Source organism: Catharus ustulatus, chromosome 15 (genome assembly GCF_009819885.2).
Source record: "Catharus ustulatus isolate bCatUst1 chromosome 15, bCatUst1.pri.v2, whole genome shotgun sequence".
NCBI lineage: Eukaryota > Metazoa > Chordata > Aves > Passeriformes > Turdidae > Catharus > Catharus ustulatus.
The window spans coordinates 12022506-12038247 of record NC_046235.1 but is presented as its reverse complement, the minus strand read 5'-3'; the positions used below and the strand labels follow the sequence as shown (position 1 = coordinate 12038247).

Here is a 15742-nt window from a genome sequence, read left to right as displayed (position 1 = left end):
ATGAAGCAATTAGGAACAGAAGGTTTAGCTGTTATTCTACCTCTAGTGCAGTTAGTTAGTTAAGATACTTTCCAATCACTTCTAATCAAAAAGTATTTTAAAGAAAACCAAAATTCCAGTTGTGTTACTGCATCTGTATTGAGTCAAATAATTTTTTAAAATTTAAAAACCACAACTTTATGTTCCTTGATCCCACTGCACCAGCTAGTGCCATCCTTGGAAAAACTCATTGGTAATGACAGAATCAGCTGTTCAAAACTCCTTTCTGAAATCATGAGAGTCCCTAAAAGGACATGGAAATATTTATAGATGGAAATGTGTGTCATTGTAGTAAATAAAGGAAAAGACAGTGAAATGTGGAAGAAAAACTTGCATTGAGATATTGGTGTGGAATCAAAAGATCAGCAGCTCACTTAGTATAAGTTTAAATCAGACAGGATCAAACACCCACCAGGTACATATTGAATGACAGTCTGAAGAAAAGTCCAGGATATTTATTGTTCTACTCTGAATTATTGCCTCGTTTTTAGAAAAAAATAAAAAAAATCTTTCACTAGGAGTATAGTGGACTAGAAGGTGAAGTATCGGAAAGAAGGTAAAACCCAAACACACCCATTTTCCTTTAGTTATTAAACATTTGTTGGTCCTGTAAAAAGAGGCAGGGGCAGAACTTCCCAGCAGGTGACACTATGGCACCACTTTATTCAAGAGCAGCCTCTAACGCCCAGCACACACGAAATTGTGCAGCCAACCTGAGAAAACACCCCAGAGCTCCTAAGGAAAAGAAGAGAGACAAGTTGAGATGCTCATCTGAGCGACCCCTGAGGCTGCTCTGTGGGAGTGGCTGCTCTGTGCTAGCAGAGCTCTGGAGAAAGGAAGGAGCTGCTTGGTTCCCTTTACAACAGCTTCAGTTTGTGACTGTTGGATGAGTATCCAGGAATGCTCTCTAATGGAATAATGGAATCCTGTCCATGGATCAGGATCATTTACCAGTCCTAGAGCTTCATGTGGGACTATGAAGTTAGTAGTATTTAACAAAAGATATTTTCCTGTTAGAAGTTGTTACATGATGTTCCCAGGACTTTAGGAGTAGGATGTTTTGGATAAATAGTACCATTTGGTCCAGTCCACCAGTAATTTAGAAATCAGAGCACATATGTTTGCATACCTTAATTTCTAGACTTCATGACCTATGTGGTTTTACATTATATTTTTCATGGCTTATCTGGCTGGTTGGTTGGTTGTTTCTTTCCCCTTTTCTTTTTTTTTTTAATTTTTAAAATTTTATTTTTAATGTAATTCCTCTTACTATTGCATGCAGGCACTTTTGTATCAAGTTCAATTTTGAAAGTTTTATAACAGTGCTGTAAATTGACTCGACTGAGGGGCATAGGGTCAAAGGAATTATAAATGTGATTACAGGCTGAATCCTAGTAAGATGTGAACACAGTATTTTTGAAACGTGCTGACATTTTTGCTACTTAATGCAGTTTGCAACTAACACACATGAGAATAATTACATGAGAATAATTAGCTGAAAAAAAATGGGCTCATATCGTTCTATTAGTGTAACAGAAATTATGCAAATTGCAGAAGAAAATGTTGTTAGTTCTATCAACCAATGAAATACATTATACGCTCCCTAGACAAGTTTAGGAAAATGCCTTTATGATATAAAAAATCACTGTTAGTTACTTTAATCATCTGTTTCAAAAGCAAATTTTGGAAGCTCATACAAATTTTAATCCGTTATCCATAAACTAAAGAACATTAAGGTGCTGCTTGCAGTTGTGGTGAGGCTGCACTCGTGCACTTGAGGGCGCCATGTGGCACAAACTGGCTCAGGTTTCTCCTGAATTGAGATCTTATGACCGAGTCCCCTCTGTAAGGCGCAGGACAAAAAGAGTTGGAAAAATTGCAACGAGTAGTATGAGAAATGTAATTCCTGACTTTTCTGCTGCCTTTGATTTTCTCATTTTCTGATTTCTGTATGAGTGACACTGCATAGTAATTAGTAAGGTATTTAGAGAGCTTAAACCAAAAATGAAGTCAATAAACCTTTAGCTAGATTTTTCTTTGTTTTAAATAGAACCAATATCTTCTCTCTCTTCTTTCCTTTCCTTCCTCAGAGTGTTTTTCCTTGCAGAGCTGTAACTTAAATTTGGTATAACTCACTAAGGGATAACTCCCAGACCCTTTGATTCAATTGAAATTTTTATAGGGTGAAAAAGAGAAGAAATGTTTTGCAGATGTAACAAACCACCTTAGTTACTGACAGAATCAAAGGGAACCCTGAGCTTTTGGTTGATGCAGGTGTGCAGCTCAGCTTCACCATGTCTCTGTTATCAGTTCCCCTCACATTACAGCTTAGGCTAATTTCTCATCAGGCCTTTCCATGCTTGATGGAAGCTTGGGTGGGCAGGTTAGATGTTAACAGTGAGATTGCTTAGTGATCTCTGACCAGAAATCCTTTGAAATATTTTCACTAATCCATCTGAGGGAATTAATCATATGTAAGCATGTCACCTTTGGAAGCAGAACTGAAAAACGCAGGGCTCTAGTCACTCTAGTGGTTTAAACTAGTTTAAAGGGCCACTGGAGTGCTGCTGTTCTCCTTTTCCTGCAGCTGTGTGTTCCCATTTCCTTACATAGCCCTGCTTCCCCTCTGAGCTCCTGTGGAAGGTGAAAGCAGCAGGAAATACAGGCTGGGGCTCTGTAGCACCCAAAGCCATCTGACTGCAGACTGCCTTCTTGTCACCTCTTGCCTCTGGCCAAAGCCCCTCCTCAGCTCCCTTGGCCATTGGCTTGCTGAGCCATTCAGTGCACTGAGTTGGCAGAAAACTAATACATAAAAAGTGAATAGTTGTTCTGTTGATTTAATACACTGAAACAGCTCATATTTTTCAAGTGTATGTTGGAAGAATAACTTCCTATATGGATGTCCTGTTCAACCCCCAGTTTTCTTCCTGCCTTGAGTTCTTCACAGACTCCACTTGGCTGATTAGCAAAACAGATGACAGAGTTACTACTGGAGTGTTTTATATTAAATATCCTTCTTTCCATCTTTTCTCAGTCATAGGGACTCCTGGCATCATACCAGCAAGGGGAAAAAAAGGATCAGACATAGAGGAATCATTGCTTTGATAAATCCCAAAAGCTTCTAGTAACCAATGGATCAGAGACTGTGTGATTAGGAGTTGTATCTGAAGGAGCCATCTTTAGATAAAGAGGATATAGAGGAAAAAAAAATGTGAGTGTAGATTGAAGACTTGTATGTGCAACAGCAGAACCTCCCCAGAAACGGCCAAATTATTGTTCTTTCTATTTTTTCCTATTTAGATCCTTGGTTTATGCTGTTCCTAACTCGCACATTAACACTGAATGCTGATGGTATTGTCATATGGGCAGATGTAACTTCCTTCCTCAAATACTGAGAAACAGAGCAACTAAGGAACCATGACAAAATTTGCAGCTAGGAAAAAAAATTAGAAGGGTCTAATAATGCCAAATGCATTTAGTGTGCTGCAGGTGGCATTGTTAGAAGTGCATACCATGGCAAATTTCTGTTGACACCTCACCTGATATAATATAGATCTCTTTAAACTATCTCACATAATCAAGAGAATTCCCTTTTCTACAGCAGAACTCCTTCTTAGGGGTGAACCTTAAAAGCACACAAGATGAAAGTTACAGAATTGTGAAAGAGCCATAATTTATAATAACTTGGGTGGCAATAAAGAAGTGTAATGATGGCTTCAATGAAATAAAGTGGTGATCATTAATCTTTTTTAGGGGAAACTTGTTTAAAATTTCTAACAGCATGAAAGAAAGAGAGCTCTAATTGAATTGCCACTTTGTGTAAGTGGGGAGGCAAAGACACCTCTGGTAGATGGCTGTGTTTTGTTATCAGAGTGTGGTAATTGGCATCCTACTGTTAAGATACAGGGTCTTGCCATCTTTCCTTTTCCTCTTAGGTCTAATAATTTCAGAAGATCTTACACATTGCCCTGACTGCTGTTGGAAATTGTTTTAGTATTAGTAACTATTAGTATTAGAAATAGAAATATTGTTAATATTAGTAACTGAGCAAAATTTTCAGGACCTCTTTTAAAAAGCAAAAAAAACCCCAAACCCTCATCTGGAAATGGCTCTATTGACTGAAGTGAGGAAGGAAAAATGTGAAACCCAAATGTAGTAATGAAGGCTTAAGTTGAAGAATTTAGTTGTTTTTCCAATAAACATAAACCAAATATGTTTGGTTTTTAAGTACAATAAGAGCAATAAAAATTCCCGTCATTCTCTGCTAATTATCACTTCAGGCTGCGATCTTGTCAGAATTCATAAGCTCCCAGTGCAGTATCCAGTACTGCCAGGATATGTTGGTATTGATCTCCCCTGAGTCAATTCTTTATCATGGTTGAGGGAATGAGGCCACCCAAGGCACTGTCACATAATCCTGAGGCCCTGCTTTGGTCTTTACCTGTGTCAGAGTTTCCAGTGCAGTCTGGAAGGAAAATATCTTTTATTTCACTGTATTATATTGGTGGGTAACCACTGCTGTCTTGGAACTCTCAAAACTGACATTTCAGGTGCATCTCCAAAAGTTCCAGTTATGATGGTTCTTGCCAGTCAGGCATCCCCTCCCAGGACCTCAGTGGTACTATTGGTGTTTTATTTCTTAAAAATCCACCACCATTTTAAGGTAAAGGAGAAAATCTGGAGATGCTGTGGAAGATGAGTAAATAGGATTTAAAGGGAGTTCCATTTATTATATTGTAGTTGCAAATTGAAAACTCATTGAGGAGTTGCATGGTGTAGGAAAAATAGTTGGCTTTGATTTTTGGAGAAAATGTTATGTTTATGTGTAAGAGGAAAGCTGCTTGATTTAAAAACTTCATAGTTTATTTTTAAGTGATACGGCTTTTTACTCGTAAGAAGAAGCTTTATGGCTGAGACACTGCAGGGAAACTTAGAGACTTGTTCTATTCCCAGCTCTTGGGTAGTTTATTTATGTCATGACACTTTTATTGTTTATGATTCCAAACTTTGCCTTAGTATTCTTTCTACAGAATGGTCACTATCTTCCTTAATCTTCTCTGTGTAGGCTGCAGGCTGTTTAGAGCAGGGACTTCTCATTGTGTTACTAAATGCATGTATCATGCCTGGCACAAGCAGAGCTAATGTGGTTTGGGTAAGTAGATATATATTTAATGCTACTGTTTAAAAAAAAATTATTGTAAAGTGCTGCTGTTGAATTGGAGTGCTTCCAGTTAAAGTTGCTTTTATGTCTGGTTGTAGAGAAAATGTTTCACAGTGAAAGCTATAAATTTTCATTAACCAAAACCAACTAAATTTGCCACAGGCTTCTAACTTCAGCTCATTATGTGTCTTTGAAAGTAAAGTATTTCTGTTATTTGTTATTTCTTATTTGTAGAGACTGAGCTGCAAAATCCATAACTGCTTGAGAAATTATGTAAATATGATGGATCCCAAAATAAGAAAGATGGAGGGAAGGAAAGAGCAAAATTTTTTCCTGAATAAACAGAATGTGAGAGAAGATTTTTAAACTGATTTTAGACTGTAAGATAACAGAGAAAAGTTGTACTTTTTCCCTTCTATGACTGACTCACAATTTCTCACCTTTATGCTCATATTTTATAAAACCCAACTAAAGAAAAAATCAGTTTGATTCCTAATATAGGCATGGCCACTAATTTATCATAAATCCAGCTTTTTTTCAGGCTAGCTTCTGGTTAGTGCAGATACAAAAAAATAATGCAACTATGGATCTAGGTGCAAGTTAACTTTTTCAAAATAATTTTTCATACAGATCTCTTTTCATTTGACTATGACAGTCTGAAGAGATTCCTAATTAGCTAAACTTCTTTTAAAATTCAAGTTTAGATCAGAATCAGAACATTCAGATGTTTGATTTCCCACTGGTGGGGAAGTAAGCAGCTCCATAGTGCTTAGTTGCCAGCTGGGGTTAAACCATGACAACTCATTATGTAAAGTTTTACTTCTAGAGCTGCTCTGAGATGCACTGAGCACAGAGTCCAAAGGGAAATATTTGCTTTGTGCCTGAAGTATCTCTGAAATCTATTAAAACCAGTTATGCAATAGTTTGGAGGTAGTGGCTAGATCTGAACTTTTGGCCTTAATCCTCAATTCTGCTGTTTGTATTTACCTTCCTCCTGTATGGTCCCTAAGTGGGCAGAGGTGATGGTGTCATGATCACATTGCTGTCTTACTGAAATTTGTGTTGCTTTATGAAGAGGAACTTTGCTGGCATTAATTAAAGATATGACCCCTGCTTGTTGAGAAGGAAAAAAAACCCAGTGATTTTAGATCTTGCTAATCAAAATTTCAATCTCTGCAGTGAATAATTGACATGAGATCTAAATCTCTTTAAAGTAACTTTAATTTATATTCATGAATGGCACAGAAGCCACAGGAAGGTAGTAAGAATTTGCTTTTAGAAGTTTCCTCAGGTTAGGGCTTCTTCATGATGATAGTTGTGAGGTTTATTTTACTGAATTTAAAATTCCAGAAAGCCTTTATATATCAGGACAAATCAAATGTAGCATGTCTTGTGCTTAAGGACCATAGGAAGAAGAGATTGAATTGGGGCTTATAACAAATGGTAAGAAACAAAAAAACCTCAGGTGTTTTTCTGCACAGGTTAATAGATGTTCATCTTTGGTGTTAAGTCTTGCATTATGTCTGAGCCAGAGCAGGAGCTCACAACCTCCAAAAGAATATCTTACTTCCTTTTTCTGCTTGTTTGTCATCAGCATGTTCCTTCCTTCATCTTCTTCCCTTGGCTCAGGGACTCATCTGACACTTGCCATGAGCTGATTCAGCTAAATCTGACTAAATGAGCAGAAAACTACAGCCCTCCAAAAAAACCCCAACACAAACAACCCCAACCAACCAACCAACCAACCAACCAACCAACCAACCAACCAACCAACCAACCAACCACAACAAACACTGCCCCTCTCTGCAAACCTTCAGTATTTTTCTGCTTAGCTGGAGAGTTGAATGAACTCACTAAAAATCGAGTGAGTGGCAGAGACAGTGCAAGGATGAAAGCATATAATTGGAAGAGGGACCTATTCTCTCCATGGGAAATTATATTTCACTTCAGTTACAGGGCAGGAAGTTCCGTCATTACATTGAAAATCTAGGAGTAATCGTTTTTATTTTCTAGTAGTCTTTCCCTCTTGCAATTTAAAAACTTTTAAAATGTTACAATATGCATTTTAAAAAATCCATATAAAATATTAATTTGGAATGTTACATTTTTTTCTCTTCTTAAAAGACCATCAATACAAAAATCTAATCTTTGTGAATCATGCAAGCTGACAAGGACATCTTTGGTATCTGCTGCAGTCTTAGAAATCTTTTCTATAGGTGGCACTTAACAATCTACTTTTTTTTAGTATACACCTATTTTTTCTGATTTGAGTGATCTTGCTTAGGAATAAAATAGTCAGACTTTGAGCCCTGCCAACAGAGAAAATTAGGCATCTTAGGAAATGTTCCTGCCATGTTCCCATTTTTTTGGATTAGTTCTCCTTCTACTCGTTTGACCTGTGAATGACCAGTTATAGTCATAGTTAGACCAGTCTGATTTCCAAATCACTGTCTGCACTTACTTACTTTTTCCTTTGACTGTGATAGTTTCCTAGCTGCTGTACTGCAGAGTCTGATGAAAATTCAGCTGCTGTGAGAAACATGTGGCACCAACACTCTGTGATGACTCAAGAGCTGGCAGGGAGCCCCACAGTTTTGCTGAGTAAGTTGTTATTCCTGAGTTTACAATTTAATGGCTTGTATTTTTGCTGTAAAAATTTATACTATGATGGGAGACTTATTATGGTTTGTCTTTAATTTTCACATTCTCCTACCTATGATGTTTTCTGTTGTTTTATGTTATTAGTTTAAAATAAGAGTTTAAAAACAGTAGTCTCCTTTTCAGAATCTGAGAACCTTTCACACACTTCTTTCTCTATTTCTGACTAATACATTGAATTGTAAAGCATAAGAGAAAGAACCTTATGTTATGTGATTTTTATGATGATAATAGAAAATATTATGAAACAAGAGCTATGCCTTGATATAAGTAGCAACTTTTGCTGGACTGAATTTCTGTCTCAAAATTCCCAGACCTTTCAGTCTTAAAAAAGGCCTTTTTTTTTTTTTTTTTTCTTGTAGAAACACTGCCATGTACAATAGGAAATAAAAACCAGATTTCACAAGGTTTTACATTTTTCTTTACAGAGATACACTCAAGTTTTATCTCAATTGTGAAATATTGTAACAGGTCATGGGATTAGCTTAAAAAGACCTCAGTGTACTGCTACCTCCACATTTGCAAACGAATCTTAGGAAACCCAACCTGGGAAACCTTTTTATAAATGTAGTTCTGAGTATAGAGTTCATTACTGTCACTAAAACACTCAGATTTAGCTTGACTTAAATGTCAGAAAATATTATTCAGGTGTAGAAGACACCAAAGATCACATCTTACTGTTATATTGAATCTTAATTAGAAGGGAGACCATATAAACCTCAGAAGCTTCTATGAACTAAGAAAACAACCCTGACATTCTCTGTTCAGTTCTGGATATTTGTTACTGACTTTGATCTCCAGTGATAATCTCCAAAGACCCAGGATTCTGGCTCACTTAAAAATTGGGTTTACTTTCAAACTTTGCTGTTAAGTCATTATTACCAAATAACTGGAAGGACTAGAACCTCACAAAAAGCATTTTATTTCTCATTACAAGAGTTCGAGTTCAGGCAACAACATTACATAAAGCAAAGCTTGTTTCTTCTCTGCAGCTCAGTTTACTTAGTGTTAAATATAGTCTGTGCATTGACACTGTGTCCTGCTTGGGTTTTATAACAATCAGCAGGTTTTGTGCAAGTCCCATTATGTTTAGAAAATATCACAATATTTTCAAAAGATATGATAACCAAATAGTTGTGAAATCTTTGCTTGAGATGAGACCACAGTCCACATCATGGTTAATGGACTCATCTGGCAAATAGGGAAAAAAAAAGTTTTTTCTTGTAGATTTTCTTACTTGATATTTGTTCTTGGCAGGATTATTTCTAATTAGATTGTTCTTTTCCCCAGTCTCAGAAGGGACACATACAGTGAGTGAACAAGCAGATTTTATAGCTCATGCATCTGAACTGCAGCTAATAAAGTGCACTGACACTGCAGCTAAATTTGCATTTTTAAGAAGTCCATTGTCACGACTAATTACATAATTACCCTTTGTTATATGAGAATGTTATGGGAGCAATCTGTGAAAGACTATGCATCAAACTTCAGATTATTTTGACTTTTTTTGTGGTTAAGTTTATGAATTTGCAGTGTGATCTTGAAAAATACTTCAGGTGCTCAAAAGCCTGAGGTGAGTTTTATTTGAGGGTCACATTTAAATGTTCTTCTGGTACTTCTATTAATTGGCATTGTATCACTGGTATTATAAAATTGTATGGGTATCAGAATCTGTTTGTTTCTTCCTGACATTTCCATTGTTATGAAAAGCGAACTTGAAATCTCATGTCAAAGAAGTTGGAAAATAAGGTTGTGTTCATATTTAAACACAAGCAAAGTAACTCTAAGCCTGTTTTCTCATTTCTGCCTTGAATAAGTAAAAACCATTCTTGGTATTTTCTGGGCAAGGTATCTATCAAAATCAATAAACTTATGCACAAGTTTGAATGAAGTCCTGCAAAATTAAGTTCCCCAGGAAACCTTTCAGAATATTTATGCAATGCCCCTGTCGCTTTGCATTCTGTGGGAATGTTATGTGTGAGGACAAATGGGATTGAGACTTGGATGCTGAAAGTGAAGCTTGGAGAGGATGAGACCAATTTACCATTATGTGGTTGGGTTGGAAACCTTTTGGTTGGCTGCAGCACACAAACCCTGGTTGCTCTGTGTTACTGAGGCTTATGTTTATCACAGTGTTGTGAGCAGGTTGCAGTCAGTGCTCAACTGGCATTTTTTATGCAGAATGGAACTGATACAAACTTAGAATTTTCAGTTTGTGGGACATTCTGAATTCCACATTTTGTTTTCATCTCAGGATATAAATCAATGCACTTTCCAAAACAATTCTCAATGCAGCTTTGTTTGAACTGACACATTGCTGACAAAAATGGTCTGTGATAGCCCAACATGATTTTTCCTGTGGCTGCTCTTCTGTGTAAAACTTCATTCTGGTGTATTTGGGGAAACTTCAGGTATGTAACTATGTGTCTTGTGTCCTTTGGGAAACAGAGTGATACCACTGTCACAAAACATACAGGACACTACAAACACTACAAGTTTTACTTCTGAAGCTTGTTGCCAATTTTACCTTTTGCTTTGGATTATTTATGTTTTCCTACATTTTGGATTGCAAACTCCATTTAATGGCCAAATTCCTTTATTTTCGTAGCCATTTTATCAACGTTTTCAGGAAAAACATGTTGAGGTGTAAATTTTAGATCATGACCTCACTCTGATGGGTCTTCTTAAAAAGGGAAAGAAAAGAGATCTTGACCCAGAGCTCACCATCTCTGCGAAGTTGTTCTGTGGCTCTGTTTGACAGAGAATGGTCAGTCACACTGATTATGTTAGATCTTACCTGGTTATCAGTTTATAGGTTATCAGTTGCTGTGTGGACAAACCTTTCTGCAAAACCTGCTGAAAACTGCTGCCCCCAGCACTTCTGTTACAGTGTCAGCTGCAGCTCTTCAGTGACGTGGATGTGTCCTGAAGCCCAAACTTCACAAACTTACTTAGATGAAAATGATTTTATATTTTTTTAAATAAAAGAATGATTTTCTTTAATGCTTTCTGTATAATTGGATAATTTGATTTATTTTAATGTTGGGAAATAGAAATAAGAAAAAAAACCCAAATAAGCTAGGTGTGTTGACTTCTATGAAATTTGTGTTCCTAAGGCAATGATTCAAAGTAACTTATAATATTGTTACTGGTTTTTATCAGTGAACATAATGTAAAAAAATTAATATCTGTTTCTGTGGCACTACACAACATAGACTTTAATTCCTCTGGCAATCACTGTTAATGCAACTGTACAATAATTCAGCCATTTTCCACAAGTGTTGATGAGAGCAGTGTTGTGTGCATGGCGATTTTCCCAACCCTGTTGGCACATCCACTCCCTGATCTGTGCCTCAGCCTCTCACAGGTGCCATAGGAGTAAATGTCCAGGAAATGTTGGGGGATGCTCCTCAGTTGTCACCATGATCATGGAAACAGACAATTATCTGTGTTGTGGGCTTCATTTTTAGTACTCATCACTGATTATCACACTCAGATGTTAGAGCTGAAGAGCCATTATATCTCTGCCACCTGTTTGGGCTAGTTTAAACTTGGAAAATAAGAGCAGTGAGAAACTTTTCAATGACCATTTTTAGTGGCAGGGTGGGTTTTCAATAAATTGTTTTTTTTGAACTATTGATAGTCTTCTGGTTCTCATTGATAAATACTAAGGGAAAGGAAATGGTGTTTGTTCATCTGGTGTACAGGAAGTATGGCTTGACACAACCAAGTGGATTTTAGGTGGTAGATCCTTATAAATAATTACATAGGAGTTACTTTAACTTTATTTTATTTAAGAAACAATGCAAAATGTAGGTACTTAGTCAATTGGCTTCCAAGAAAGAGGAAATGTAGGGCATATAATAATATGTTACATTTAGAAATCCGCAGAAACATGACTTTTCATTGCGTTCACTGTTTTACTGCCATTAGATGAAGTCACTCTCTTGTAGTCTGTGACTGTCAGTTCTTCCCTTCAAGAACAGATTATTGGCCATTTTTTGAGTTTACTGTTGGTGAAGAAGCCATTTATATTTTAAATTTTAGTAGGATTGGCTAAAGTCCAGAAGTCACATGCTATTTGAGCTCTTTTTCTTATTGAATCCAGGAGCTGAAAGTGACATAGTAATGAAAAGTCAGAAGGGGGAGAAGTGGATCAATATATTGCTAAATTCTTATTGAAATTCTCATGCTTAGACTATTCTAGGTGGTTTTATTTCTGCTTAACATTTGCTGAGTAAAAGTCATTGCCCTAGAGATGCAAGATTTATTGACACACTGAGATGAAAATGATTAGCTAAAAGGTTTCTGCACAAAGAGAATCAGAATCAGCTGAAGCACTACAGGGTGGCTCATATACAGAAGGCTGAGCTATTTCAAATAAGTTATTAATGTCCAAAGCTGAAAGCTGAGGTTGTTAATATTATACCAATTGTTTATTCTTTGCTTCCTTTGTAGAGACCATAAAATTCTGAAAAAATTCAGCTATATATATATAGGCTTATATATTCAATACACACACATTTTGCTTTTAGAGTTCATAAAGGCTGTATTATTTTTCCATAGATTTATTTTCTAATTAAGCCCATGGCTGTCTATTTATAGATACCAGCTTTTGAAGAACTGACTTTATGGAATGTTCCTGCAGCCCTGACAAAGGTAAAGCACTATGACAATATATTCTGGTTCATTAGGAATCATGCACACTCATTTTTTATTTGATTTCATATGCCACATACTCAGCATCTTGGTACACCCTGTTTAGCTTTTCAAACATCTGAAAGATGTCAGCATGATTTGGCTTACAGTGCACATGAGCCTGCCAGGAACACAAGGCAGAACCTCTGCTTTTTGGCCTAATGAAGAGCAGGTTTTGTCCTCAGACTTGACTTTCTCTTGACTTTGTACAGGCAGAGTACAGTAAAACCTGGAAAGTTTAATTGTCACAGAGATCAAATTGAATTGCAGTGTGGTTCAGCGCTTTCAGGAGTCAAATATGGAGAAAAATTCATCTTCTAACTAGGTGGCATTCCAAAGAGTTTACTATTCTTACAAAAGCTACTTAAAATCCCAGTGTCACCACATTTCTAGTGGGCCACATTTTGCTTCCTTCATCCAGTTGCTGAATGGACAGTCAGCCACAGGAAATTTGTGGTACTCTGTAAAAACCTGCTGTGTCCTGCTCTGGGTGCCAGCACAGGATGGTGCTGCCAGACACAGGCCCTGGGATAGCAGAGAAGGTGCTGGAAGCTGTGCCCTGGTGCCCTGAGGTGAGTTTGAGGGAGGAGACATCTCACTGTCGAGCCTTGACCAAAGGACAGGGCTTTATCCATCTTGCTGTTTCTCCTTATTAAAGCTGGAACATTCTAAGCAAAAAGTACTAAATAAAAAAGATTAAATACAACTCACAATTCAGAGAAAATGAGATGAGAGATTACTGAACACCAGACAAACCTGGAAGTATTGAATAATTATATATACTGTTGCAGGCAATGTTGTATGAAATTTAATTCTAGGTTTCTCACAGGTTTTAAAGCTCTGAGCAGGTTTTATTTGAAATAAAAATGATTAAATGTAATTTTTCAGTAGTTTTACATGATTAATGTAATACGCTGATTTTGCTTTGAGTACATCATAAATACCATTCACATTGGTGTGCTATATATGGAAAGTTTTATTGCTGCAGCACTTTATGAAATTATTCTTTGGGAAATTATAGATATTCAATGAATAATTCAAGGGAAAGAATAAAACAAAATGTAATAAACTCCTCGTATGACTGAACTTTGACATTATTACAGTAAATGTGTATACACAAACCTCGCTGTTATTGTGGAAAAATGATCCAAGTAGAGACTGTCTTGTAAGAAGAGATTATTCCACTTTAATTGTCAGAGTAGAACAGTGACAATTATTAACTAATTAATAACCTGAACTCCAATAATGCTTTCTTCTCTTTCCAGAGAAGTGAAGAGCAAAAGATACAAAAGATAAACTGTTGAGGAAATACTGGAATTTTGCCTGGGGTTCCAAGCATTATAACATTTTCTGTAAGTCTAAAATACTCTTGTAAATCAGAAAATAAAAACCTTGCAGAAAATCACATCTTAGAGGATTATACCAAGAAGTGCCTGTACTCTTTTCTCCCCTCACCACTTTGGGGAAACTGCAGGGGTGAGGCAGAGGTGCTTACAACAGGTAGGGAATGGAAATGAGAAGACTGGGGCAAGTAATGAGAGAAACTGAACAGGTATCATCTTGGTGCTTTTTTAATGTTTACTGCTGCAACCCAATTTCCTCCTTATACTTAATTACTCAGCTATGGAAAATAGTTCCTAAGGTCTTTAACGTGTGCTTTGGTGTGAAGTGCCCTTGTTTAACTCCTTACAGGAGCCTTGGGTGCTCCTAGAAAGTGCACTGAAGGATACACCCAAAAGGTTCTCATGTTTTTACACTCTCACCATCCTAAAAGACAATGGAGCAGGGCAAGAGAGGGGCATTTTCTTCTCAAAAGGGTTAAAGCTGATTTAGCACCATACTCCTGCTCTTATCTGCCCTGAGGATTTTGTGCTCTCTCCCTCCTCACTGCTCAGGTGTCCTATAGAGCCTGACCTCCTGGCCCAGCATAGAGGGGATACGAATGCCTGAGGTAGCTTCATGTTATGCACTGAATTTAGAGACAGTTTTAGGCAAAAAACCCCCATCACTTCTATGGTCCTTGAGCCTGGGAAAAGCACAGAGTCAAAATCAAGCCCACCCTGTGTTTCAAACAGATGCAGCAGTTTCAGACATTTGTTAAAAAAATACAGTCCTGTAGCTCCTCTTCCAGAAGTTTCCTACAAATATGTCCAATTTTCATATTTTATTTGGTATATAACATGGCAGCACTTCTTTAGTGACTGTAAATCAAAGTAATACCATGGATTTTAAGAGTATTATATGAATTTATTCCCAACCAGTGGGCTCGTGAGTAACTTCAGTGTCCCAGGGAGATTTATGTTAACTGGAGGATTTAATCCACTGATTTCAGTGGAGCTGTCCAACTCACTCCAGGTGGAGAGCTGCCTACATCCTGCCACTATTTCTTTCAAATTTGTTAAACTAAAAAAAGTAATCACAAGACACAGAAAAAATTTACAAGTTTGACATGCTGCTGACTGTCATGGAGTTTCCTTAAGCTGAATGGATTTTTAGGTATGGAACTGAGTTTTGCTTTCTCCCTACCATAGATCCCCAGCTCTTCACTTTGTCCCTAACTTGGATCAAATGAACAATGTGACTGCAGCTGAACCAGACATATGCCATGGGACTGTGATGCCACTGAAGTCCCTGCACTGGAAACAACTGACAAAGTTCTCTAAAACTAATGTAAATGAGAGTAGGATCAAGACTTTTTCTGGAAGTATTTGCTTGCATTAGAAAAGGGAAAAAAAGAGGGAATGGTGGAAAAACAGGTAACAAGTGTTCTTATTTGCCTGAAAAAGACACTGGTGTTTTTTTGGAATTGCCTCCTGATTTGTTATGAAACTCGAAAATTTTTATTTTTAGTTCAGTTTCATGACTAATCACAGTTTGACAAATATGGAAATTTGTAAGTGTGGGGGAATTGATGTGCAGCAGTTTTTGTTCTTTCCCCTGTTCAGTTTGAGGATCTGCATGTTGATGTATTTATTTTGAATTAATGTTTATTTCAGTAAGCTGAGGGATTTGTTATGATTATTATGAAAGGGCCTGGTATATATGTAAATTAAATGCAGAGAAGTAGGAGAAAGGAACTAATTTGCTCTCAGAATTGGAGGATAAGTTAGCTTGGTCAAAGCTTCTAGATAAATATTATTCCACATAGCAAACCTGTTTCCTCCTTGTCTTAATGAATTCTTGTAT

The 15742-nt window shown here is 36.9% G+C and overlaps 1 long non-coding RNA gene across 1 annotated transcript; it reads left to right on the top strand.

Moving 5' to 3' along the window:
• Positions 1 to 7695: 7695 nt before the first annotated feature.
• On the top strand, positions 7696 to 15297 carry LOC117003408. Its single transcript, XR_004419509.1, has 5 exons — positions 7696 to 7801; positions 10113 to 10269; positions 12464 to 12517; positions 13822 to 13908; positions 15088 to 15297. It is a non-coding gene; the product is annotated as an uncharacterized LOC117003408 (long non-coding RNA).
• The last annotated feature ends 445 nt before the right edge of the window (positions 15298 to 15742 follow it).